Genomic DNA, 13884 nt, shown 5'->3' on the forward strand with positions numbered 1-13884 from the left:
TTAGCTTCCTAAAACTTTTTTAGTTCAGAAGATATCCTAGACTCTCATGTAAAGCCCAATGGGGAAGAAGGAATGATTTCTGAGTATTTTGTTTCATGAGCTTAAACTAACCCCGATGGGGATAAATGATAAATTCACTGTTTTCTCTGTGGCATAACTAAAACAGGCCTTGCAGCTCCTTCTCCCTGAAGGTATTAGGTATTGGACCAGCAGTTTCCTCTATTGACTCTCAGCTTTGAAGCTTGCCAGGCATGGACAGAGAGGCCTAAGCAGCTGCATAGCTCCTCTGACACTCCCCAGCACTGCCAAATTCGTGAGATTACATCTGGAATGACCTCATTCTGCAGAACACTGCAGCATCAAAGGCCCATGTTGAAAAGCAAACCTTTGAAAACATGGGTCTTGGTCACAGCCGTCTGGAAGAAGAGAACTGAAGTTTTTGAGAGCAACATTGGTATTAAAACTGGAGGTCCTTGGAGGAAAGGCAAGGCAGAGAGCTAGCCTGCAACTGAGAAACTTCACCTGTCATTTGAAAGCCCATCTAAGGCAAAATGGTATAGTGGAAAAGGCTGGAAGTTTGGAGAGTTGGGTTCAAATCACTTACTGCCCTTTTAACTTGGGCAAATTATTTAACTTGCTCACCTATAAAAATCAGGAAGAACACTGTCTGTAGGTTCAAATCCCTTCTCTGATATTTAACCAATTTATGAACATGGGCAAGTCGGTCACTTACCTTCCCTGGGCCTCAGTTTCTTCATCTGTAAAATGAGAGGGTGGAACTAAATGACCTCTGAGGTTCCTTCCTCCTATATATCTATGGTCCTATGCCACTAAAATAAGGATCTCTAAGGTTCCTTCTATAGTCCTGGCTTAGAGTGACCATGGGTCTTTAGTTTCCTTATCAGTAAAATGAAACTGATACTACCCACTCTCACTTATCTCAAAATGCCATAAGAGCCAAATGAAATAATATGTGAGAAAGTTCTTTGTCAATTATTAAGCACATTCCCCTATTGATAAATAGTCAAAGAATATGAACAGGTAGTTTTTAGATGAAGAAATTAAAGTTATCTATACTTACATGAAAAAATGCTCTGAACCACTATTGATTAGAGAAATGCAAATTAAAACAACTCTGAGGTACCACATCACACCTATCAGATTGGCTAACATGACAAAATAGGAAAATGATAAATGTTAGAGAAGATGTGGGAAAATTGGAACACTAATGCATTGTTGGTGGAGTTGTGAAATGATTCAACCATTTTGGATAGCAATTTGCAACATGCCCAAAGGGCTATAAAATTGTGAATACCATTTGACCCAGCAATAGCACTGCTAGGGCTGCATCCCAAAGAGATCATACAAATGGGAAAATGACCCACATGTACAAAAATATTTACAGTAGTTCTCTCTGTGGTAGCAAAGAATTGGAAATTGAGGGGATGCCCATCAATTGGGGAATAGCTGAACAAGTTGTGGTATATGAGTGTAGTAGAATACTATTGTGCTATAAGAAATAATGAGCAAGTGGACTTCAGAAAAACCTGGAAAGACTTGTATGGACTGAGGCTGAGTGAAGTGAGCAGAACCAAGAAAACATTGTACACAGTAACAGTCATGTTGGGCGATGACTAATTTTGATGGACTTAGCTTTTCTCAGCAATGCAAGAATCTAAGAAATCTCCAAAAGTCTCATGATGGAAAATGTTATCCACATCGAAAGAAAGAACTATGGAGTTTGAATGCAGATCAAAGCATATTATTTGCTCTTTTTTTCTTCTGTTGTGTTTTGTTTCCTCTTTCTTATGGTTCCTCCTATTGGTTCTAATTCTTCCTTATAACATCACTAATGTGAAAATATGTTTAATAGGAATGTATACGTATAGCCTATATCAGATTGCATGCAGTCTTGGGGAGGGAGATGGGAAAGGAAAGGAGAAAAATTTTAAACTCAAAAGCTTATGGAAGTGATTGTTGAAAACTAAAAATAAATTAAATTTTTAAAAAATTATTAAGCACAAAACAAATGTGAAGTTTCATCATCATCATCTATCGTGCTATTGTGATTAGTTAGATAACACTAGAGAGAGCAGAGGCCAAGGCTCCTACCTGCTGAGTCAGAAAAATAAATTTTTTGTGTGCTGAATGTTAAGTGCAAAATGAACTTACTAAAGTAATTTTATCAGCAGGCACATAGGTTCACAAGTCTAAGTACTCATGTAGAGGGGCATTGCTCAGTTAAGTCAATCAGTCAAGCAGCGTTTATTAAGAGCTTACTATGTGCGGCAGCTAGGTGGCGTAGTGGATAGAGTACCAGCCCTGAAGTCAGGAGGACCTGAGTTCAAATGTGTTCTCAGACCAAACACTTGACACTTACTAGTTGTGTGACCCTGGGCAAGTCGCTTAACCCCAATTGTCTAAAAAAAAAAAAAGCTTACTATGAGTCAGCTGACTCAAACTTAGGCTGTTTCAATTGGGCGTAGAAGATTCTAGGTAGTGCCCTTGTTCTTTACTCTGGCCCATTCATATCTGGAATACTATTATAACACAGTGGAGCTTTTACAAAAAGGAATATTTAATTCAAAAGATTATAACAAAAAACTGGTCCAACCATTCTAGAGAGCAATTTAGATCTATGCCCAAAAGGCTGTAAAACTATGCATAGCCTTTGACCCAGCAATACCACTTCTAGATCTATATCCCAAAGAAATCATAAAAATGGGAAAAGGACTCACATGTACAAAAATATTTAGAGCAGCTCTTTTTGTGGTGGCCAAGAATTAGAAACTGAGGGGATGCCCATCAATTGAGGAATGGCTGAACAAGTTGTGGTGTATGGATGTAATGGAATACTATTGTGCTATAAGAAATGATGAGCTGGCAGACTTCAGAAAAACCTGGGAAGACTTATATGAACTGATGCTGAGTGAAGTAAGCAGAACCAGGAGAATATTATATACAGTAACAGCCACACTGTACGATGACTGACTTTGATAAACTTGGCTCTTCTCAGTAATGCAAGGATTTAAGACAACTCCAAAAGACTCACGATGGAAAAAGCTATCCCATCCAGAGGAAGAACGATGGAATCCAAATGCATATGGAAGCATACTATTTGCTCTCCTTTTCTTTTGTTGTTTTGTTTTGATTCTTCTTTCTTATGGCTCCTCCCATTGGTTCTAATTCTTCTTTACATCATGACTAATGTGAAAGTATACTTAGTATGAACATATAAGTAGAGCCTATGTCATATTGCATGCCATCTTGAGGAGGGGGAAGAAGAGGGAGGGGGAGAAAATTTGAAACTCAAAATCTTAAGGAAGTGAATGTTGAAAACTAAAAATTAAAATTTAATAGAAAAAAGGTAATCATAAATATACAAATATGTCCATCCAACATGTGGGAGGCATAATTCCTCCCTGACCCCATCCCCAGAGCTCCACCTCAATCTCTAGGGAGGGGATGGGGATTGTATCCTTAGCTTAGTTCAGACCTCATAAGACACAGTCCCAGTTCCAAGTCTGAAACTCCCCCTGGGACTTGAGTCTCAGGCACCCTGACTCTTCAGGGCTTCCATGCTGAGATGGCTGGCTGCCACACCATGTGGCTTGTAATCCTGGCTCCATGGCTCAAACTCCTGATATAGCAGGGTTCTCCGCCAGCATCTGAAACTGAGGACAAATAGCACGAAGCAGAAACAAACCCCTCCAGTTCCATTTCTGGCAGCCACGGTCACTGGTTCAGTTCATGGTGTCCACGTCCACTCTCGGAACAGCAGCCAGGAACACAGCTCAAAAAGATGGTGGAAAGAGAGAGCAAACAGCCTAGTGGCGCTATTTTTAAGGAGTCAATCAAGAGGCTACCCCCACCAATGTGGTAAGGGTTGCAGAGAGCTCCATGTTAAACAAATTAGGCATGCTCAAAACCCAGTTATGCTATTTAGTTACCACATTTGAAAGAGACACTGACAATCTGAAACACATCCTGAGAGCAACCAGGAAGACAGAACTAGAGATCATATCATATGAAGATCAGCAGAAGCTGCTGGGGATGTTTCAGACTAGAGAAGAGATAACATCCTTAACAGGAAACCTGAGAGCAATCCTCAAGCATTTCAACTGCAATTACAGGGAAATTAGGCTTAATCCACTTGGCCTGAGAGGGCTGGACTAGAAATAATGGGCAGAAGTTCCATGGAGACAGAATTTAGCTAGCTATAAAGAACTTCACAATAATTTGTTGTTGTTCAGTTGTGTCTGACTCTACATGACCCCACGGAGGTTTTCTTAGCAAAGATACTGGAGTGGTTTGCCATTTCCTTCTCCAGTGCGTCCCCATTTATACAGATGAGGAACTGAGGCAAATGGGGTAAAGTGACTTGCCCAGGGTTAGCTAGTAAGTGTCTGAAGCCAGATTTGAATTCAAATCTTCCTGACTCCAGGCCCAGTTTTCTATCCATTTCACCACCTAGCTGCCCCAGTTACAATAATTAGGGTTGTCCAAAAATGAAAGTGACTATTTTGATAAAAGTTTTCCAATCTCTCAAGGTCTTTTGGCAGAGACCGTAGGACCACTAGTAGAAAGATTCAAGCTCATTTGGAAGTTGAATTAGAGAACTTTTTTTCCCTCTTTTTGGTGAGGCAATTGGGGCTAAGACTTGCCCAGGGTCACACAGCTAGTAAGTATCAAGTGTCTGGTCTGAGACTGTATTTTAACTCAGGTTCTTCTGACTCCAGGGCTGGTGCTCTGTTCACTGCGCCACCTAGCTGCCCCCTAAATAACTTCAGAAGGCTAGAATAATGCCTCTGGAGTCAGACAACCTGAGTTCAAATTCTGCCTCTGATGTTTGCTGCCTGTATGACTGTGGAAAAGTCACTTTAACTCCCTTTCCTCATCTCTGAAATAAAGAGATTGAACTGGATTTTGTCTGAGGTATCTTCCAAGTCTATATCTATGATTCTATGAGCTCTCTAATTCTATACTGCAGAGATTCCTGATCAAATAAGGCTTGTACTAGGTGATTTCTGATATAATACAATGTTGAATTTCTGAGATTCTATGATATTCTCTAGAAGGACTTTCTCTTACTTTTCTTTGTATCCCCAGAGCTTAGTACAAGGCCTGGCACATAGTATGCACCTTAATAAGTGTTTATTGACTGACTTACATTGACTCTGCTCTCTTCGGTTTACAAATGAGGAAACTGAACCCCAAAATAAATGACTTGCCCAAGGTGACACGGTAAATAACAATCAGGATTTGAACCCAAGTCCTCTGACTCCAAGTCTAATCATCTGTCCACTATTATTGCATCTATTCTTGTTTGTTTGTTTTTGTTTTTGCTAGGCTATGGGGTTAAGTGACTTGCCCAGGGTCACACAGCTAGTAAGTGTCAAGTGTCTCAGGTCTTCCTGAGTGCAGGGCCAGTGCTCTATCCACCATGCCACCTAGTTGCCCCTCTTACATCTGTCCTTGTGAAACCACCAGATGCGATCTGAGGAGTCTCTTAGTCTCAGAAGTGAAGGTTAGAGTAATGGTTAATTTGGTGGCAGAGAGCAGGAAGAATAAAATCCTGTAACAGGAGCTGGCCTTTGTCCCTACCCTCTGTTCCCTACCACCAGCATTCCATTCTCCCTGGCTGCCAAACAAAGCCATCTGGCTAACATCTGTTGTGCAGCCACCCTGTGAAATTCAGTACCAGCCCATTCCACACCGTGGGAGCCTTGTTGAGAAGAAAAAGAACTGTCCAGCATAGACACCCGTCACGGACACCCTTGCTTCCCACCAAAGGCTTCCAGATACTGTAGCATCTTGATGCAAAAAATGGATTCAGTGGGGCCAGATAAATCCTTGGTCCCTTTATTGCTCTGTGCCAACTTCATGCCCAGAGCAGGGAGGAGGGGAGTGACAGAGACTCTGATGAAGAAAAGAACAAAGATGACTGGTGTGTGTGTGTGTGTGTGTGTGTGTGTGGATGCATGGATAAATGTAATGTGGGTGTGCTTCATAGGGGTATTTGTATGTTGGGGTATTTGTATGTATGATTGTGTTTGGTTGTACATAGAGGTGAACAGTATGTTTGCATCTGGATGTACCTGTACTCTTTCCAATGTTCCATGCTCTTTCAGAGAAACTAGCATACCACATTTTCTACCACCTGCCCCTGGAAAGTAACCAGACATAATGCTCAAGGAGAAAAGGGACCCAGAGGTTCATGTCATCATCTTGCAGTACAATGTCAGAGCTGGAAGGGACCTTAGAGATTCAACCCCTTTCATTTAAAAAAAATTTCCTTTTTTATTATGAGCTTAATAGTCATCAACAAACACAAACATTCCAAAGAGGAAATCATATGTGAAACTATGAGCTTGTATTATGAACAGTTTGCTTTTTAAAAGCATGTTTTTAAATAACAAGATGGTAACAAAATTGCTGTTTATGCCCCCCCCCGAATTTTTTGTTTTTGTTTGTTTGTTTTAAGGTGTATTTTTTTGCTTTCTTAATGATCTTTTCTTTCACATCTCTAACACTTCCTACTAAACTATCCTTCCCCAGCAGAAGCCCTCCTTTACTAAAAATGAGTGTAGTCAAGCAAAATGAATTAATATATTTAGCTGTGTCTGAAAACTGATGCCTCATTCTCCACCTCAGGTCCATCACTTCTCTATCAAGACGTGAGAATCATTCCCAGGCAAGCTGGAGTCAGACCTGAACTGACTCTTGAGGGCCAATTGTTAAATTTTTAGTGTGAGCATCCACACCTTAGAAATTATCAAATGCTACAAATCTGAGCTTGATTTATTGTTTCATTGATTTCTAAACTTAAGAAGGTGATGGGTAAAATGTCAATGATGCAGATTAAACTTAAAAGTGTTTTGTGGGTACATTTTTCCTTCCAGACAGCTGGTTTTTAAACATCTACCAGCATACAACTGTAAGCATGCTTCTTCATCAATCTGCTGCACTGATCAGAGTTCTACAGCCTTTCCATTTTGTTTCCCTTTGTATTATTGCTGATATGTTCATTTTATAAAGGAGGAAACTGGGGATGAGGTTAAGGAATTTACCCAAGGTCATATAAGAGCCACCAGTTCAATTCAATAGCCATCTATTTAGCCTTCTGCATTTCTGCATACATCTGGCACTATGTTAAGTGCTGGGGATATGCAGTCACTGAAAAGAATCTGAGATCTCTCAATGGGGATATTCCATCCATTAATGTAGACCACGACTCATCTGACCCTGGACATCTTTGGTGTTTTGTGTCCATGTCCTCCACAAGTTCCCCAAAGGGTCTACTCAGTGTGCTGGGAGCCTTCCTTGGTTTCTCTTAACATCACAAGTAAACCAAGGGAATACATGAGTTGTGTCTTGCTCTCTCCATGTGACCAGCTCATCTTCTTTTTCAATCACATATTGCTTTGATGACATACTTTGCTCTGATTCTGCTTAAAGAGTTACTTGTTTACAATGTGTTGTAGCGAATTCACCCTCACTGTGCACCCGCCATTCCATTGCCCTTTGGGTGATGCTTATTTTTAATTCTTTAAAGTCTGTAGGGTTCCACAATCTCCAGTCATATAACAACACTGGCAGGACACTGGTATTTAGAAGATAGGCCTTTGTTTTAGGGAGAAGTTTAGGGTCATTAAAAGAATTCTGCAATTTCTCAAAAGCAATCCAGCCCTATTTCCTCCCCACCATTTAATTCTGGGTGTAACTTGTCCATTTGCAGTGTCTGTCCAGGATATACAAATAATCCCTATTCTCAAGGAGTTTACATTCCTCTTGGGAAAAACAACAGGTACCTAGATAAGTAAATACAGAATCCACAAAAAGTAAATACAAAAACACTTGTAGGATGTGGAGTATTAAGATGAAGGGAGACCAGGAAAAGTCTGTTGTGCCGGGAGCAGCACGTACTTTGAAGGAAGCTGGGGATTCTACAAGGTAAAGGTAAGGAGGAAGGAGCTCTCCATGGTGGTCAGTCCATATGCATAGATATGGAGGTAGAAGACAGAAGGTTGTGTGTATGGAATAGCAAATAGACCGATTTGGCTGAAATATATGACAAGGAATAATGTGTGATCGGTCTGCAAAGACAGGTCAGAACCAGATTGTGAAAGGCTTTAAATATTAAGACAAGGAGATTATAGTTTATCCTCTAGATAATAGGGAGCCACTGAAGCTTCTGGAGTAGGGGAATGGCATAGCCAGACCTACATAGGTCTGCTGTCTCTCAAGCCAATGTTGCTCTTACCACATAAATTAAGCAATCTACCAACAAGCTTTTTTTTTTCCTTTCTCCCTATCTTGCCCAGGCTGGAAGTACAGCAGCCACTGGTGTGCCAACGCTAATGCTGATTGCTACAGAAGCTTTAACCTGCTCTGTTTTTCTGACCTGGGCCAGTTTGTCCCTTTTTAGGCAGCCTGGTGATCTTCTACTCCCAGGAGTTCATCCTGTTAGTGCCAGACTTAGTGTGGACACCCAATTGGGCTTAGTCCATCTGTAGCTCAGAATTCCCAAACTCCAGCAGTCCACCAGTCTAAGCTTCCCCCAGGAATAAGGACTATAGCTATGTTCCACCATGCTCAGGTAACAAGCATTTTTTTAAGCTTCTACTATGTACCAGGTGTTGTGCTAGGTTCAAGTGTGCGGAACCTGTGGCCTCAAGGCCACATGTGGCCCTCTAGGTCCTTTGACTGAATCCAAACTTCACAGAATAAATCCCCTTAATAAAAGGCCACATGTGGCCTTGAGACTGCCAGCTCCCCAACCCTGTTAGATAATACAAATATGAAACTGAAGCAGTCCCTGCCCTCATCAAGCTTACATTCTATTAGGCAAAATAATATGTACTTATATAAATAAATATGTACAAAATATGCATGAAGTAAATACTATATAAGGTCATTTGGGAAGCACTAGCAGCTATGGGTTATCAGGTAAGGCTTCATGTAGGAGGAATGAGCTTGAGCTGAGCTTTGAAGGAGCCTAGGAATTTCTAGAGGTAGAAGTTAGGAAAGAGAGTTCCAGGTGTAACAGGATTGAAAAGAAGATAGACAGATAGGTCCAGCCAACCACATGCACAACTCAATATTTGGGTATGTTGAAGATGATGAACTCCCTGGCTTATTAGTATCCTAGCCTATCTTTGGTATAGCAGTGGCTAGCCTTGAAACAGGACAGACTTGACACATTGAGGAAAGAGCTTCAGTGCAGGACAAGAAGCACAGCAGAAAGGTACACTATACCTAAGGGAAACTTTATGAAGGCCTTCTAATAAAAGTACTTTCAGGAAGACATGGTCTAAGAGTTGTTTGGGTGGTGCAGAGCTGCGGTAAAATGTAAAACTCCTACTTAGCAATCCTGCAAAACGCAGCCCAGAGCTCTAGTGTAAATTTGCCTAGTTGAATCCATACTCCATAAAGGGTCATGTGGGGACAGTGCCAAAAGGACTTTTTATTTTGACACAATCCAACAAATGCTGAGTGGTCCCTTGGTCTTCCCCCTTCCTTGTGACAGGGACAAGAGGATAGGGTGCTGCATCAGCTTAAAAAAGAAGCAGTTTCCATCTCAACCACTTTGATTTTATTCTCCGCTATGGCCAGTGTTATATTCTATCTCTAGAGTTCTTGTGAAGGCAGTGGAGAAATGGCTGGACTCTTCCTCCTATCATGCCATTGACTCCTTATGGAGTATGGATTCAACTAGACAAATTTGCACTAGAGCTCTGGGCTGCCTTTTGCAGGATTGCTAAGTAGGAATTTTACATTTCACCACAGCTCTGCACCGTCCAAACAACTCTTAAACCATGTCTTCCAGAAAATACTTTTGTTAAAAGACCTTCATAAAGTTTCCCTTAGATATGGGGTACCTTTCTGCTGTGCTTCTTGCCCAGCACTGAAGCTCTTTCCTCAATGTGTCAAGTCTGTCCTGTCTCAAGGCCAGTCATTGCTATACCAAAGATATTCTAGGACACTAATAAGAAGTCCAAATCCTCAAACCCACTAAAGTTCCCTTGACCTCCTTTTCCACTTTCTATTTCTTCTCCTAAGTAGGTGCTCAATTGGAGAGCAATCTGGAATTATGCCCAAAAAGTTAAAAAATTGTGTATACCCTTTGACCCTGCAATACCACTAGTAGGTCTATTTCCCAAGATTATCACAGGAAAAGGAAATGAATCTATATATTCTAAAATATTTCTACTAGCTCTCTTTGTGGTGGCAAGGAACTAGAAATTGAAAGGATGCCCATCAATTGGGGAATGGCTGAATAAGTTATGGTATATGATCATGATGGAATACTATTGTGCTATAAGAAATGATGAGCAGGTTGATTTTAGAAAAACATGGAAAGACTTGTATGAAATAATGAAGAGTGAAACAAGCAGAACCATGAGAATGTTGTATGTAGTAACACCAAGATTGTTTGAAGTGTAACTATGAATAATTAAGCTATTCTGCTCTTCTGAGTAGTTCTGAGCTATTCTGACTAATATGAATATTCAAATCAACTACAAAGGACTTACGAAGGAAGATGCTATTCACCTCCAGAGAAAGAACTGATATATGGAAGCATGTATTGTATGGTTTCACATATACATCTATGTCAAATATTGGCCTTCTCAAATATTGGCAGAATTGGGAGGAAAGGGAAAGAGACCTCTCAGAACACAAAATGTAACAAAAATAAATAAATTAAATAAGTATTTTTTTAAAGTGGCCAAACTTTGTTCTTGAAGGGTACATATCCAGGCTTGAAGTCAACCAAGTTTGACTTGAGAGAGTTTGAGTTTGAGAGAGCCAAAGGTCCTGAGCCCAATGTGTGGACCTGACTGGTAGCAAGAGGAAGAATCCATGTCAACCATTCCAGTGCTCTTGGAAAAGACAAACACCAACAAGAGGATAGGTCCAAATCTGTCCCATTTTAGCAGAAAAAATGGACCTAGAGTTGTTTTCGACAGTGAAGAGCCAAGATGAAATGTCAAACTCCTAATGAGCAGTCAGTCTTGTAAACTACTTTATATTCTGATAAAGTTTAAGTATCAACCTTCTAAGAAAGTATAAGGGGAGTGTAAGAGTGGAGGTCAACTTGATTCAATTACTATACATATACCCTTAGAGTAATGAATAAGGTACTTTAACTCTGATGCCTTTATCAGATGAGAACAACTTAATTCAATCAATCAACAAATCAAAAGCATTGGCTAATGTATATCCAAGTCACTCCCTGTGAGTCTTCTATAAAATAGCAAGTTTGTTCAGAACCCATAGTAATTCTAGTAGGTGAGAGGGAGTAGTTGCAGCAATGCTCCTGAGAGTGAATCACTTGCTGTTAGGAATGGAGGGAGGGAAGAGAAGCCTCTTTCTCTTAACCTGCTCTTGACCGGAAAAGAACCTGGTGAACTTTGGAAGGAACTCATCGTTGTCCTAGTAGCATCCCCAGGACAGCATAGACTGGTGACGGTGTTGGCCTCTAGAGTTAAGGCCAAACTAGACACAACAAGGAAAGACAGCTTCAGAACTTGATGAGGAGACCAGCAGAAAGACAGACCTGAGCTAAGAGGAACTTCATGATAGTCCCATGAAGGGGAGAAAAGGACTTCCAGAAAAAAAAGACTTCCAGGAGCTCTCAGTTACTCCCCTTTGCCATATGTGCTCTAAGCTTGAGCCACTTTCCCTTGGATTTTGTAGGGATTTTTTTTTTTACCCATTGTTCTTACTATGTTCAGTCATTTCAGTCATATATGACTCTTTGTGACCCCATTTGGGGTATTCTTGGCAAAGATACCAGAGTGGTTTGCCATTTCCTTCTCCAGATCATTTTATAGATAAGGAAACGGAGGCAAACAAGGTTAAATGACTCACCCAGGGTCACACAGCTAGTAAGTATCTGAGGTCAGATTTGAACTCAGGTCTCCCTGACTCCAGGCCTAGGCTCTATCCACTGTACCACCTAGCTGCTCCCATATCGCTTTAGTGAATATTAATTTCTAAAAGCTAATAAATCCTGACTAATTGATACCAACTGATAATAATAAATGGGGAAGCATACCAGTGGAGACTCATACTTTAGAAGTGCTATGATATTAAAAAACCACTGCAATCCCCTCACAGTTACTCCTAGAATTCTGAGAGATGTAGTAACCACCCTCTGGGGGACCTGATGAGCCAGAGCAAGGGGGAGGGGGTATGATAGTAACCCCAGAACATGTGCTACAAGTTATAAGTTAAGTTACTAAATCTTATTTTAAGTTGTTTTGTCAATGCATGCTGTGAGTCTTTCTTGTCCATTACCATTTCTTATATATGTAGGACCTATCTCATACCTGATCCATATTGAGCACTGAATACCCCAACTTTTGAAGCGACTTTTGACATGACCCAAGACCTAAGCTTTAAATAATTTGTCCCTAAGATACTGGAGTTAGAGTTTAATGAAGGAAAGCATTTAAGAAAAGGGAGTCCAGAACCCTCTCATTAGAGGCCAACCTCCCCCAAGAATAAACCCAGTCCAGAGCATGCACCTCAGTCCTGAGCTGAGGGCCCTTATGAAGAATGAGTGAGTGCAGTGCCCCAAACCCTGAGTCCCATTAGTAGTTTCTAAATGTTACACATGGGCAATAAGAGCCTGTGTAAAGGAACAAACAGGAGATGGAATGTTGTCTGTGAGAAACAGCAAGAAGACCGGTTTAACTGAATGGCATGTATAAAGGGGTGTAATGTACAATAATATCAGAAAGGTAGGATGGAGACAGGTTACACAATGGGGTTTGTATTTTATCCGAAAAGCAAATCAGGAGCCATTTGAAGCTTATAGAGAGGGAAAGTGACATCATCAGACCTATGCTCCAGGAATATCACATTGGCAATATGGAAGATGGTTTGGAGAGAATCAAGTCAGGGAATCAAATCCAAAAGCTATTGTAATAGTCCAAAAGAGAAGGGATAGGGGCCTGAATCAAGGCAGTGGCCTTGTGAGTAAAACAAAAATGATAGAGGGGAGGGATGTCATGATGGCCGAATCAACGAGACTTGGCAACTGATTGGATATTATTAGCACTGACGGTGAGTTAAGAATCACTCACAGATCACAATCTGATTCCAGGGGACGGGAAGAAGGGTGGCACTCTCAACAGAAATAGGGAAGTATAGAAGAGGGATGGGTTAGAGGAGCAATGTATTGGAGCCAGCCTAAACAGGCTGTGGGAGAGCCCACTGTGAAATTTGCAGTGTGAGCATTTACACACAGAAATCAGCAAATGCTACAAAACAGGGTTTGATTTATTGTTTTATTGGTTGTCTCAACTTATGGAAGTGATGAGTGTAGATTAAACTTAAAAGTGCATCTTGGGGGCAGCTAGGTGGTATAGTAAATAGAGCTCCAACCTTGGAGTCAGGAGGACTTGAGTTCCAATCCAGCCTCAGACACTTGACACATACTAGCTATGTGACCCTGGGCAAGTCACTTAACCCTGATTGCCTAGCCCCCCCCCCCCAAAAAAGTGCATCTTGCTGTATTTTTTTTCATAGATTCAATTATTAAACATTTATCAGTGCACTCGGCTCAGGGGAATGATAATGAGTTCTGTTTTGGAAAATCTGAATTGGAGATACCTAAGAGACATACAGTTCAAGATGTCCAGTAAGCAGCTGATGAAGCAGGGCTGGAGTTGGAGTTCTCTCTTGGAGAGAAGCCAAGACCAGATATATAACAACAGGGAACCCTAAAGGCAAATAGGCAGCAACAGGTAACCAAGGACTCTGGGGGAGAGACAAGGTTTTAGTGGGTTGATAAGCTTATAGGGCAGCTAGGTGGCACAGTGGATAGAGCCCAGGACCTAAAGACAGGAAGACCTGAGTTCAAATGTGGCCTCA

The sequence above is a fragment of the Vombatus ursinus genome, unplaced genomic scaffold (assembly GCF_900497805.2).
Source record: "Vombatus ursinus unplaced genomic scaffold, bare-nosed wombat genome assembly UNPS02014863.1, whole genome shotgun sequence".
NCBI classification, from domain to species: domain Eukaryota; kingdom Metazoa; phylum Chordata; class Mammalia; order Diprotodontia; family Vombatidae; genus Vombatus; species Vombatus ursinus.